At 43.1% G+C, this 13,446-nt stretch overlaps 1 protein-coding gene across 1 annotated transcript in view; it reads left to right on the forward strand.

Moving 5' to 3' along the window:
• LOC147705984 (protein-glutamine gamma-glutamyltransferase E-like) overlaps nt 1-13,446 on the forward strand; it is a 247,408-nt gene that overhangs the window by 18,937 nt on the left and 215,025 nt on the right. The window lies entirely within an intron of this gene.

Consider the following 13,446-nt stretch of genomic DNA (forward strand, 5'->3'; position numbering starts at 1 on the left):
ACTAACAAGCTGGCTGGACACTGAGTTCAACATAAAATGTTGCTGCAAGTTGCAAGTAAAAATATCTATATCAAAATTAAATAATGATTGTTCGAACTTTCTTTTGGACCTATTGAGTAGGTAGACAGCAGGCAGCGACAACCTTTGGTAGCTATTGTGTTCAATATGCACAAGGGGATGAATGATCCGAAAGGAGGTCACAAATTCCAAGTTTCTTGATACAGGGAGCCCCAAAATATATCTTGGACAGAGTCCCTCAAATCCTGGAGATGTTGCTGATCGTCATGCCACATGGGGCCTGATGAGGATATCAGTCGGTAAGCATCCAAACGCCCGTCCGAGGCTTAACGACGTACATCCATAGTTTGAAGTCCAACTGCCATATTTCAGTGATGGCAGTCAGAGTCCAAACCAGCCAGTCAATCCCACTTGCTTTAAGGAGTCCGTCAGCCAGTCGGAACTGCCACATAATCTGTTAGGGATGGCGTTTCCGCCATTTGGATTATGATGTCAGTTTCCGACAGGCTTTCCATGTTGGGCTTTCGACATCGATAGTCTGTCAGAAAGCGACTTTGAGCCCCCTCCACCTTCCGCTGCCTATGTTTGTGGGCTGGGGGTGCCCCTATGGTGCCCCCTCTAAATCCCAGAAACATGTGGCAGGCACCGTGAGGTATGGTTATCATTCATTTTCTATATTAATATTTGTTCTTGATTCCTTAGAAACGGCAGACAGCCATACTGACTTTAGGCCAGAACAAAAAAATGGCAGAACAAGTCCAATAGAAGAATGTTAACTTTCACTTGGTGCCTTCTGCCCAATGCGATATAGTACCTGGTCAAATATCTATTCACACAATGGAGTACCACTTTCTAATGTGAACATTTAACATAAATTGCGTCATAATTAGCACTGTTCTGAATGGAAGGTTTTACAAGCTCAGGGAAAAAATACATGCTTCTTCCTTATGGAGGCAAAATGATAAAACAAAATCACTAAAAACATTACAGAAGTTTGGTATTGGTGAAGACAGCAGACATTGTATGTCTCATATTTTCAGATTGGATTTATGCATTGAAGGGTAGTTAGCAGCACAGTGCATCTTTGTTTAGCTAGTGCTTGGAAAGTATAGGAAAACTATTGCTCTCAAGCCATCCTACCCATTAATCTGTTCCCAAGCCGATGACAGTGTTTACAACGCAGTCATCGCATCACAGTTCATTTACAACGTGGTTGTTATAATGACCGCATTGTTAGAACGCAATCCCATTACAACACAAGTCCTTACATCGAATTGCAGTAGATGGCACTCTAACATAAGGAATGGTATAATTTACTATTCCAGCACCTTCCTTAATGTTGCGTAGGCTGGAGTTGGAATAGTAAATTATACTATTCCTAATATTAGAGCGCCACCTACTGCAAGTTGATGTAATGACTTGCGTTGTAATGGCATCACGCTCTAACAATGCGGTCATTGTAACAACTGCGTTGTAAAAGAACGCAAGGTCATAGCATGCGTTGTAGGATGCTATATTCCCCCAAGCACGCATGCGTCAGAAAGACAATGGCCTGCTTCAGAGACCTGTTGCTCAACATCATCCAGAGGCAACACCACAGGGCATGCCGTTAAAATTCCAGCTTGAGGATTTTCAGTTGGTGTAAGATATTATTTGCAACATGTAAATGGAAGGCAATCTAACAAAGAGATTAAGAGAGCCAAAAAGGCATACCTCACTAAGGGCATCCTGACCAAGCATGGAAGATTTTCAGTATCGAGAGCTGACCAACCTTAACACCCTTTAAAACCATTAACCCTGTGAGAACCTCTTTTCCCACTTCAACTTTAATCCTCAGTAACCACACTCTGTCTAAAAAACATGGAGGCGTTTTCCAGGTTGGCTCAGAAATTGAAGCACAAAAACTGCCTGTAGACCCCTGCTCATTCATGTCCAAGAACTACTTCCTTGTCATGCTACAGTGGATCCTACCTTCGCAGTCAAAGTCTCCTTTCACCTTGAAGTTATCAGACACCTCTTGAAACAAATCATCAAAATGCCTCTCCTTAAGAAATCACTGTCTGACCAAAAGGTTCCGACCACTGCCTGATTTCAACTTTCTCTTCCCCTTCAAGTTAATTCAAACTCAGTTTCTTGATTTTCGCTTGAAGAGGCATAAAGTCAACCCAGCCTGGCCACATGTCAGAATATGATATGTAGAACTATTGTCTGACATACATATTGGGTCCTAAATATATTTTGCAACCATATGGCCCCATTGGGTATAGATTGTCTGTTAGTAATTATAGTGTTTGATGTTTTTGTGGTCAATATTTTAGGACACAATATTAATTTAAGACAATCTTCTGGTGAAGGGTCTTGTTGGCAAATGCAAGCGACAAGTGTTATGGGACAGTACTACAAACTGATAAACATTATGGTAGAAAGCATAGGATGCTCCTAAACTTTGGTATGCATGATAATGGAAAGAGTCCCTTTTCTAAGAGTCCTTGAAGAAGTCAGTGAAAGCTTCTGCTGAGAGATTAAGCCAAATACGTGATAGGTATTGTCATGGGGATCCAACCTGGAAATTAGAGACATTGGGGTCCATTAGGATGTCGGCGGAATTCCTCCGCCAGGCTGGCGGTAGCCACCGCCAGCCTGGCAGAGAAAATCCACCCGACATCCACAGCCCAATTCCCCCCCCGCCATATTAGTATGGCGGGGTGGACCACGGCGGTGAGAAACACCGCCCGCATGTTTTCCGCCCCGGTTGCCTTGCGGCTGGGGCGGAAAACGAGTAACATGGTGGCGGTGTCTGTTAGACACCGCCCGCCATATTACAATGGCTTTCACCAATGCATTTCCGTGGCGAAAGGCATGCGGTGACTCCCTGCGGGGGCCCGTTGCGGGCCACCTGGGAGTCCCTGGCTTGGGGGGTTGCACATGGGGGGTACCTATGGTACCCCCCGCATTTCAAAGTGCAACATGGCAGGCACCGCCCGGTGCCTGTCATGTTGCACCTTGAAAAGCAAAACGTGCACTTTTCACATAGCGGCGGGCGGAGATTTCTGCTCCGCCCGCCGCAATTGCAACCATACAGGATGCGCCCGCCTGTGTGGTGGGCGCATCCTAATGCCCTGATCAGGACCCCCGCCCTTATGGCGGGCGGTCCCAGGTCCCGATATGATGGGGGGCGGACTAAGTCCGCCCGTCATCATAATGGGCCCCATTGTGTTATGATTGATACTGAGATCCCAAACAAAAATAGGGGGAGAAGGAGGTTAAGGCTAGGTTTACCCTCCTGGGTATATGTAGTGTAACAAAAATCCGCGAGGGACAGATCAACGAACCCAGCCAGGGGAATGGGGTTCACTTAATGAGTGAAACACACCCCTGTCTTGGGAAAAGAAAATTATTTTCTTGAGTCCCCTCACTCACCAAGGGTTGCCCCTAGGTGACATGCTTCATCATTGTGGCCATCCCAAACATCTACTGTTTGGGTTGTGCAGCGACTTGGGTAATTACGTAGGAGCACTTTTTTGAGAAGGCAGAAGCAATGTTATTGAAGAACGAAGATGTTATTCTGGGGTCTTGTAAATCAGGTTATTTCCATGGGTGGTGTTGAGGTCAAGGAAATATTTGCAGGTGATGTGACTGAAGGAGGTCAGAGATTTCGATTGTCCACATATGTTGATTCTAGTGGAAAAGGGATACATTTGGTTTTCGTATGTTGAAAAGGACATGGAAGTCTCTAGCAGTAAGGTCATTTAGAGAGCAGATGCTTAAATTTGAGAGTAGGTTTAAGTATGTTTTTAAAATGTATTGTGTGGTCTCTTGTCAATTCAGAACTCTCAGGACTCAGTTGCTGGCATCTGAAGTTACATTAGTTAAACATTTGAAGAGTCTAAGGATATTAGCAGTAAGTTACAAGATTGGCATCGTGGCAAATCAAGCGCAGCTCCCGGGTGGCAGCATCGCTGGCGGTCTCTGCAGGAATTGATCTAGAAGGCTATTGTTAGTGAATGGTAAGGCGACTGATTGAGGGGAACTTCAGGCTTTGAAAGTCATAGCTCATTGTGGGAGGCTGGAAGTCTGTGACGAAGAACACCTGCTTCACATTTCAGGGTTCAAGAGTGGGCTGTCCATAACTCTGGCACTAAGCACATGTTTAATTTAATTTAGCAATAATATGGACTGCTTTGTATCGTGGGTACCTTGCCCCTTATGTCCTTCTATGTATTTTAATTACTTCGTTTTTAATTTAAGCCTGTCAGTGCGTTGAATGTTTAGTTACACTTCTTTTTTGGGCATGTTCTCAAATCTCATTTAGCTTGAGTTTGTTTCCCTGCAACATCGAGGTGCGAGGGAGCTTCCCCTCACTGCAGGAGTGGTTGGGCCAGTGCTTAATTTGAGCTGGTGGTTTCCTGTGTTCGGGACTGGCACCGTGCTTGTGACATTCTGACACAAAGTTGCAATGTTTGGCTAATTTAGAGATAATCACAACCATAGTTAGATATAAGTTCAATGCACATCAAAAAATTACTATTACCTGCTGTCCACACCTTTCTTATGGAATTGTGGGCCTGGAATAGTCGAAAAAGTCACACTTGTAGGAGTGTGATGCTTAGTAGTTGTGTTACTGTCATTGGCAACATAGCAGGGGCAATGTGTGGTTCAAGCTCCAGTGAGCTCCTGACGAGTAGCCTGGCACTTACTTTTCTTTACAAATTAAGCACTGGTTTGGGATTCCGCTTTTGTATTTTTTCCCCCCTCCTCATTTCATACTAAAAAGCTCCTTGCAGTGTTGTACGGATTCCTGGCAAGGAACCAAGATGGCATGATTGATATGTTTTGTATAGTGCTGCTGCACTGGCAGCAGGTTGACGGAGCGCTAAAGGTAAAGCTGTCCATTCCATCCACAACATGGCTGTGCACACTGCCAGCACCGGTGGCTTTACGTTAGCAGATCGCCTTATTCAAAACCAGCTTCTAGACCTGCACCTCTTAGTATGGTTAGTTCATCTAACCATACTTTCCTGACATTGGGGCTGTCAGTTTGACATTCTCTTTTACCCAATCTTCTAACCTCAACACACTTCACAAGGGGCCTCATTTATAAGGCTGTGCGTCACTTTTACGCCGCCGGTGCGTCACTTTTTGTGACGCACCAGTGGCGTAAAAAACGAGCCTTGTTGCACCATATTTACAAAGTGACGCATCTAGGTAGATGCGTCACTTTGTAAACCCCTGCGCCACATTATACCTACGCCAGGTATAATGTATGCAAGGGGGGCGTATTGACGCAAGGAAGGGTCGTAGAAGTGACGCAGTGAAATCTATGAGATTTCACTGCGTCACTTTTAGGACGCCGTTGCGTCAAAATCTTCCGACTGCCTCACAGCAGGCGTAAGACTGACGCAGGCCCTTTCACATGGGGCTTGCCCCATGTGAAAGGACGCATTGCTGGAGTTGCGTCACTTTTGTGACACACTCCAGCAATTCGTCACTTTTGCGCTTACAGATACGTCAGAAATACTGACGTATCTGTAAATCCTTGCGACATGATGCGTCATACATTAAATATGACGCATCAGGAATTTCGAAGGAGTGCACACTGAGAAGTGACGCATCGCTGTTTTCACGCAGCGATGCGTCATTTCTCATAAATAAGGCCCAAGGTTTCCAAAGCAATGTTATGCAATCTGTCGAGTTATACTCATACGTGTTGCTCCCCTATCCCCCCATTGTTTAAACCATAAATTCAGTAAAGACATGTAACAAAAGAAAAAAGCTTCCAAAGCAGCACTCATCACAGGGCTGCACAAGGCCTACAAAGCATTGTCGTAGTTACTATTGACTGTCTGGCGCCTCCTCCAGCACAAATCTTTGTAATATAATGTTATGGATAAATATACTTTCTTTTTAACTGGTCCCTGCTCTGTGATTGAACTGGCACAGGTATGGTTTTTAGAGTCTCGTCCAATTAAATATCATTAAAAAAGACCAATACTATCAGCAGGGGTGGCGCTGCTTTGGCAATTATATATTATTTTACTCTTACCGTGTTCCCAGTCCTATTTGATACCCCTTCTTCAGTGGTAATTCGTCTTTTGTGAATTGACACATATCATTGCTAACAACATTAACATAATATTTATGTGCCTGATTCACACATTGAATTGTGTAGCTCATGAGGTAGTACTACAGCAGTACTACTTACTACTGAAATGCATTTCACACACCTATGAGTGTAAATTTCCTCCTACACCTCTGCTATCTTTTCTATGGGGAGATCCTAATACATATACACATATTTAGAAGTAAATGTGGGAGGGATGGGAAGTAGCAGGTACAAGAGAAATATTTATTACTAAATGAGAGGGTTTTATGGAGGAGTAAGGAAGGGTTTAAAGAAGGACTTGCACCTACCTATTGAAGAATAAGCTCATCCCTCTTCAAAAACTGCACTTCTAACGTTACAACAGCCCTAAGGGACCCAAAATTGTTGTGAACACACACCATCTCAGAGCTGCAGTAAGTCCAGTACCACACATTGCCATCCCCAGGTACTACAAATGTCTTCTGATAGAAAATAATGGTTGTATGGATGTAAAATAAAACCCTGTAGGGAACAATCTTAAATTAAATTAAAAAAATGAAATAGTTACATTTAAACAATAATTCAATTAATTGTTAAAAAAATTACACATTTTTTTCTTTTTAACCTTTTTATAACCTCTGTGTAGTTTTTTAAATATTGCAACATTCATTTTGATAACAATATAATGAAAATACTTTGAATTATTTCTAAACATAACTTTTATTAATTATTAATACATGATAAAATATTTTCTTTTAGGTTAGGTGGGATTCTTTCATAATAATTTAAGCTTCTGAAAATTAATGTTAATTTAAATTTAGTATATTCAAAATAATAACCATCAAAATCTCAAATAAGTTACTAAAGATGTAACTTTTTTTAGTTTGTTCTACATTTAAAATAAAACAATACAATTAATTGATATTAACATAAAAATATTTTTTTCAATTCTTTTGCAAGTAATGTACTTTTGTTTACTTTTCCCTTATACTTTATCATAAGGAGATCTCCACCACCAAAGCACGATAAGCACGTAGACAACAGGATACTTCAGTATTTCTGGCTACCGGGCAAGAGCTCCGCAATCAGCTGGCCATTTGATGGTCAAAAGCCACACCGCCACTCAACTCATTATGTTTAATAGAAATAGATTCTCGTTTTTACTGGCCCACCCATGATGTGGTTATCAGCGTGGTATCCTACCAAACTAGTTACCACTAATTACCAACACACATTATATGGATATCATCTTTGACTCTACGCTCTTCTTTTTATCAATAAGGTCTCTACGATCTCTTTTTTTACTCCCAAGAGCTTTTTGCGAAGTTGCTCATATGCTTCCTGCTGATTGCAGTGAAACAGTAATTCCAGAATGCTACTACAATTCCTGCACACATACCATCCTACCTGCTTGATCCAATGTTTACTGTTGATAAAAAATGGCTCTTCTGATGATAGTTTTCCAGTTCTTTTTGTCTATCTCAAAGCATCTAGCTACTCTTAGTTGGCTGCTAGAGACTAAATGTGCTATTTTCAAATCAGTTTGGGCTACCAAATCTATTTTAAGCTAGAACCTCTGTATGTCGGTTATCTACCCCAAATCCTTTGCTCAACCGATTAAATTTGCTACAGCTATCTATAATTTACCTAGGTCACTGAAGGGGCATCTCTTTTGAGTCAATTGCTGCTAAGCACTGGAATTCTCCACCAGCCTGTAAGGGCTTTATCATCAACGAGTTGTCCTTCAGCAAACAATTGAAAGCCTTGACATTCCTGAAGGCCTAATCCTTATGCTTATTTACAATCCTGCTGCTGCCAGGACACATTGTTAGGGTACCAGAGTGCTATACAAATAGTTTTAGATTTTTTTCATGTCAATATTGGCAGAATGAGAAGGTATTCCAATGTGGTACAAAAGGGGGTGGTGATGGACGGAGCATCTGAACCAATCAAACACTCACACCCAGTCAACAGATCTGGGTTTAATCCATCACCGTTTTTTAGCCCACTCTGCCACCCCAGTTCAGAATTGGCCATATGCAAATCAGTCTGACCCTGTGCCTCATGGGAACAGTCCAGCCCGAACTGCCAAGCCATGCCTTCCCTGGACCGGAAACAAGCTTCCGAGGACCGGTTTCTGGCATTTCAGCCGTCTTCAGCCCGGCTTGCTTGAATCCAGTGGCAAAGTGAGCAAGGGATTCATGTCTGAGCATACCCTGCCAACTTATGGTGAACAAAGCGGTACAAAAGAGGGCGGTGAAGGACGGAGCGTCTGAACCAATTAAACACTCACACCCAGTCAACAGATCTGGGTTTAAACCATCACTGTTCTTAAGCCCACTCTGCCACCCCAGTTCAGACTTGGCCATATGCAAATCAGTCTGACCCTGTGCCTCATGGGAACAGTGCAGCCCAAACTGGCAAGCCATGCCTTCCCTGGACCGGAAACAAGCTTCCGAGGACCGGTTTCTGGCATTTCAGCTGTCTTCAGCCCGGCTTGCTTGAATCCAGTGGCAAAGTGAGAAAGGGACTCACATCTGAGCATACCCTGCCAACATATGGCGAACAAAGTGGTACAAAAGGGGGAGGTGATGGACGGAGAATCTGAACCAATCAAACACTCACACCCAGTCAGCATTTCTGGGTTTAATCCATCACCATTCTTTAGCCCACTCTGCCACCCCAGTTCAGACTTGGCCATATTCAAATCAGTCTGACCCTGTGCCTCATGGAAACAGTCCAGCCCGAACTGCCAAGCCATGCCTTCCCTGGACCGGAAACAAGCTTCCAAGGACCGGTTTCTGGTATTTCAGCCGTCTTCAGCCCTGCTTGCTTAAATCCAGTGGCAAAGTGAGAAAGGGATTCACGTCTGAGCATACCCTGCCAACTAATGGCGAACAAAGCGGTACAAAAGGGGGTGGTGATGGACGGAGCATCTGAACCAATCAAACACTCACACCCAGTGAACAGATCTGGGTTTAATCCATCACTGTTCTTTAGCCCACGCTGGCACCCCAGTTCAGACTTGGCCATGTGCAAATCAGTCTGACCCTGTTCCTCATGGGAACAGTTCAGCCCGAACTGCCAAACCATGCCTTCCCTGGACCGGAAACAAGCTTCCATGGACCGGTTTCTGGTATTTCAGCCGTCTTCAGCCCGGCTTGCTTAAATCCAGTGGCAAAGTGAGCAAGGGACTCACGTCTGAGCATGCCCTGCCAACTTATGGCGAACAAAGCGGTACAAAAGGGGGTGGTGATGGACGGAGCATCTGACGCATCGCTGTTTTCACGCAGCGATGCGTCATTTCTCATAAATAAGGCCCAAGGTTTCCAAAGCAATGTTATGCAATCCGTCGAGTTATACTCATACGTGTTGCTCCCCTATCCCCCCATTGTTTAAACCATAAATTCAGTAAAGACATGTAACAAAAGAAAAAAGCTTCCAAAGCAGCACTCATCACAGGGCTGCACAAGGCCTACAAAGCATTGTCGTAGTTACTATTGACTGTCTGGCGCCTCCTCCAGCACAAATCTTTGTAATATAATGTTATGGATAAATATACTTTCTTTTTAACTGGTCCCTGCTCTGTGATTGAACTGGCACAGGTATGGTTTTTAGAGTCTCGTCCAATTAAATATCATTAAAAAAGACCAATACTATCAGCAGGGGTGGCGCTGCTTTGGCAATTATATATTATTTTACTCTTACCGTGTTCCCAGTCCTATTTGATACCCCTTCTTCAGTGGTAATTCGTATTTTGTGAATTGACACATATCATTGCTAACAACATTAACATAATATTTATGTGCCTGATTCACACATTGAATTGTGTAGCTCATGAGGTAGTACTACAGCAGTACTACTTACTACTGAAATGCATTTCACACACCTATGAGTGTAAATTTCCTCCTACACCTCTGCTATCTTTTCTATGGGGCGATCCTAATACATATACACATATTTAGAAGTAAATGTGGGAGGGATGGGAAGTAGCAGGTACAAGAGAAATATTTATTACTAAATGAGAGGGTTTTATGGAGGAGTAAGGAAGGGTTTAAAGAAGGACTTGCACCTACCTATTGAAGAATAATCTCATCCCTCTTCAAAAACTGCACTTCTAACGTTACAACAGCCCTAAGGGACCCAAAATTGTTGTGAACACACACCATCTCAGAGCTGCAGTAAGTCCAGTACCACACATTGCCATCCCCAGGTACTACAAATGTCTTCTGATAGAAAATAATGGTTGTATGGATGTAAAATAAAACCCTGTAGGGAACAATCTTAAATTAAATTAAAAAAATGAAATAGTTACATTTAAACAATAATTCAATTAATTGTTAAAAAAAATTACACATTTTTTTCTTTTTAACCTTTTTATAACCTCTGTGTAGTTTTTTAAATATTGCAACATTCATTTTGATAACAATATAATGAAAATACTTTGAATTATTTCTAAACATAACTTTTATTAATTATTAATACATGATAAAATATTTTCTTTTAGGTTAGGTGGGATTCTTTCATAATAATTTAAGCTTCTGAAAATTAATGTTAATTTAAATTTAGTATATTCAAAATAATAACCATCAAAATCTCAAATAAGTTACTAAAGATGTAACTTTTTTTAGTTTGTTCTACATTTAAAATAAAACAATACAATTAATTGATATTAACATAAAAATATTTTTTTCAATTCTTTTGCAAGTAATGTACTTTTGTTTACTTTTCCCTTATACTTTATCATAAGGAGATCTCCACCACCAAAGCACGATAAGCACGTAGACAACAGGATACTTCAGTATTTCTGGCTACCGGGCAAGAGCTCCGCAATCAGCTGGCCATTTGATGGTCAAAAGCCACACCGCCACTCAACTCATTATGTTTAATAGAAATAGATTCTCGTTTTTACTGGCCCACCCATGATGTGGTTATCAGCGTGGTATCCTACCAAACTAGTTACCACTAATTACCAACACACATTATATGGATATCATCTTTGACTCTACGCTCTTCTTTTTATCAATAAGGTCTCTACGATCTCTTTTTTTACTCCCAAGAGCTTTTTGCGAAGTTGCTCATATGCTTCCTGCTGATTGCAGTGAAACAGTAATTCCAGAATGCTACTACAATTCCTGCACACATACCATCCTACCTGCTTGATCCAATGTTTACTGTTGATAAAAAATGGCTCTTCTGATGATAGTTTTCCAGTTCTTTTTGTCTATCTCAAAGCATCTAGCTACTCTTAGTTGGCTGCTAGAGACTAAATGTGCTATTTTCAAATCAGTTTGGCCTACCAAATCTATTTTAAGCTAGAACCTCTGTATGTCGGTTATCTACCCCAAATCCTTTGCTCAACTGATTAAATTTGCTACAGCTATCTATAATTTACCTAGGTCACTGAAGGGGCATCTCTTTTGAGTCAATTGCTGCTAAGCACTGGAATTCTCCACCAGCCTGTAAGGGCTTTATCATCAACGAGTTGTCCTTCAGCAAACAATTGAAAGCCTTGACATTCCTGAAGGCCTAATCCTTATGCTTATTTACAATCCTGCTGCTGCCAGGACACATTGTTAGGGTACCAGAGTGCTATACAAATAGTTTTAGATTTTTTTCATGTCAATATTGGCAGAATGAGAAGGTATTCCAATGTGGTACAAAAGGGGGTGGTGATGGACGGAGCATCTGAACCAATCAAACACTCACACCCAGTCAACAGATCTGGGTTTAATCCATCACCGTTTTTTAGCCCACTCTGCCACCCCAGTTCAGAATTGGCCATATGCAAATCAGTCTGACCCTGTGCCTCATGGGAACAGTCCAGCCCGAACTGCCAAGCCATGCCTTCCCTGGACCGGAAACAAGCTTCCGAGGACCGGTTTCTGGCATTTCAGCCGTCTTCAGCCCGGCTTGCTTGAATACAGTGGCAAAGTGAGCAAGGGATTCATGTCTGAGCATACCCTGCCAACTTATGGTGAACAAAGCGGTACAAAAGAGGGCGGTGAAGGACGGAGCTTCTGAACCAATCAAACACTCACACCCAGTCAACAGATCTGGGTTTAAACCATCACTGTTCTTAAGCCCACCCTGCCACCCCAGTTCAGACTTGGCCATATGCAAATCAGTCTGACCCTGTGCCTCATGGGAACAGTGCAGCCCAAACTGGCAAGCCATGCCTTCCCTGGACCGGAAACAAGCTTCCGAGGACCGGTTTCTGGCATTTCAGCTGTCTTCAGCCCGGCTTGCTTGAATCCAGTGGCAAAGTGAGAAAGGGACTCACATCTGAGCATACCCTGCCAACATATGGCGAACAAAGTGGTACAAAAGGGGGAGGTGATGGACGGAGAATCTGAACCAATCAAACACTCACACCCAGTCAGCATTTCTGGGTTTAATCCATCACCATTCTTTAGCCCACTCTGCCACCCCAGTTCAGACTTGGCCATATTCAAATCAGTCTGACCCTGTGCCTCATGGAAACAGTCCAGCCCGAACTGCCAAGCCATGCCTTCCCTGGACCGGAAACAAGCTTCCAAGGACCGGTTTCTGGTATTTCAGCCGTCTTCAGCCCTGCTTGCTTAAATCCAGTGGCAAAGTGAGAAAGGGATTCACGTCTGAGCATACCCTGCCAACTAATGGCGAACAAAGCGGTACAAAAGGGGGTGGTGATGGACGGAGCATCTGAACCAATCAAACACTCACACCCAGTGAACAGATCTGGGTTTAATCCATCACTGTTCTTTAGCCCACGCTGGCACCCCAGTTCAGACTTGGCCATGTGCAAATCAGTCTGACCCTGTTCCTCATGGGAACAGTTCAGCCCGAACTGCCAAACCATGCCTTCCCTGGACCGGAAACAAGCTTCCATGGACCGGTTTCTGGTATTTCAGCCGTCTTCAGCCCGGCTTGCTTAAATCCAGTGGCAAAGTGAGCAAGGGACTCACGTCTGAGCATGCCCTGCCAACTTATGGCGAACAAAGCGGTACAAAAGGGGGTGGTGATGGACGGAGCATCTGAACCAATCAAACACTCACACCCAGTCAACAGATCTGGGTTTAATCCATCACCGTTCGTTAGCCCACTATGCCACCCCAGTTCAGACTTGGCCATATGCAAATCAGTCTGACCCTGTACCTCATGGGAACAGTCCAGCCCGAACTGCCAAGCCATGCTTTCCCTGGACCGGAAACAAGCTTCCCAGGACCGGTTTCTGGCATTAAAGCGGTCTTCAGCCCAAGAGAAAGCTCACAATAGCGTACTTCATCAGTATTTCCAATTCGTGAAAAAACAAATATTATCTGTCCCAGGCGTCCAAGTCGAAAAGTATATATATATATATGTGT

The sequence above is a fragment of the Lissotriton vulgaris genome, chromosome 7, assembly GCF_964263255.1.
Source record: "Lissotriton vulgaris chromosome 7, aLisVul1.2, whole genome shotgun sequence".
In the NCBI taxonomy this organism is placed as follows: domain Eukaryota; kingdom Metazoa; phylum Chordata; class Amphibia; order Caudata; family Salamandridae; genus Lissotriton; species Lissotriton vulgaris.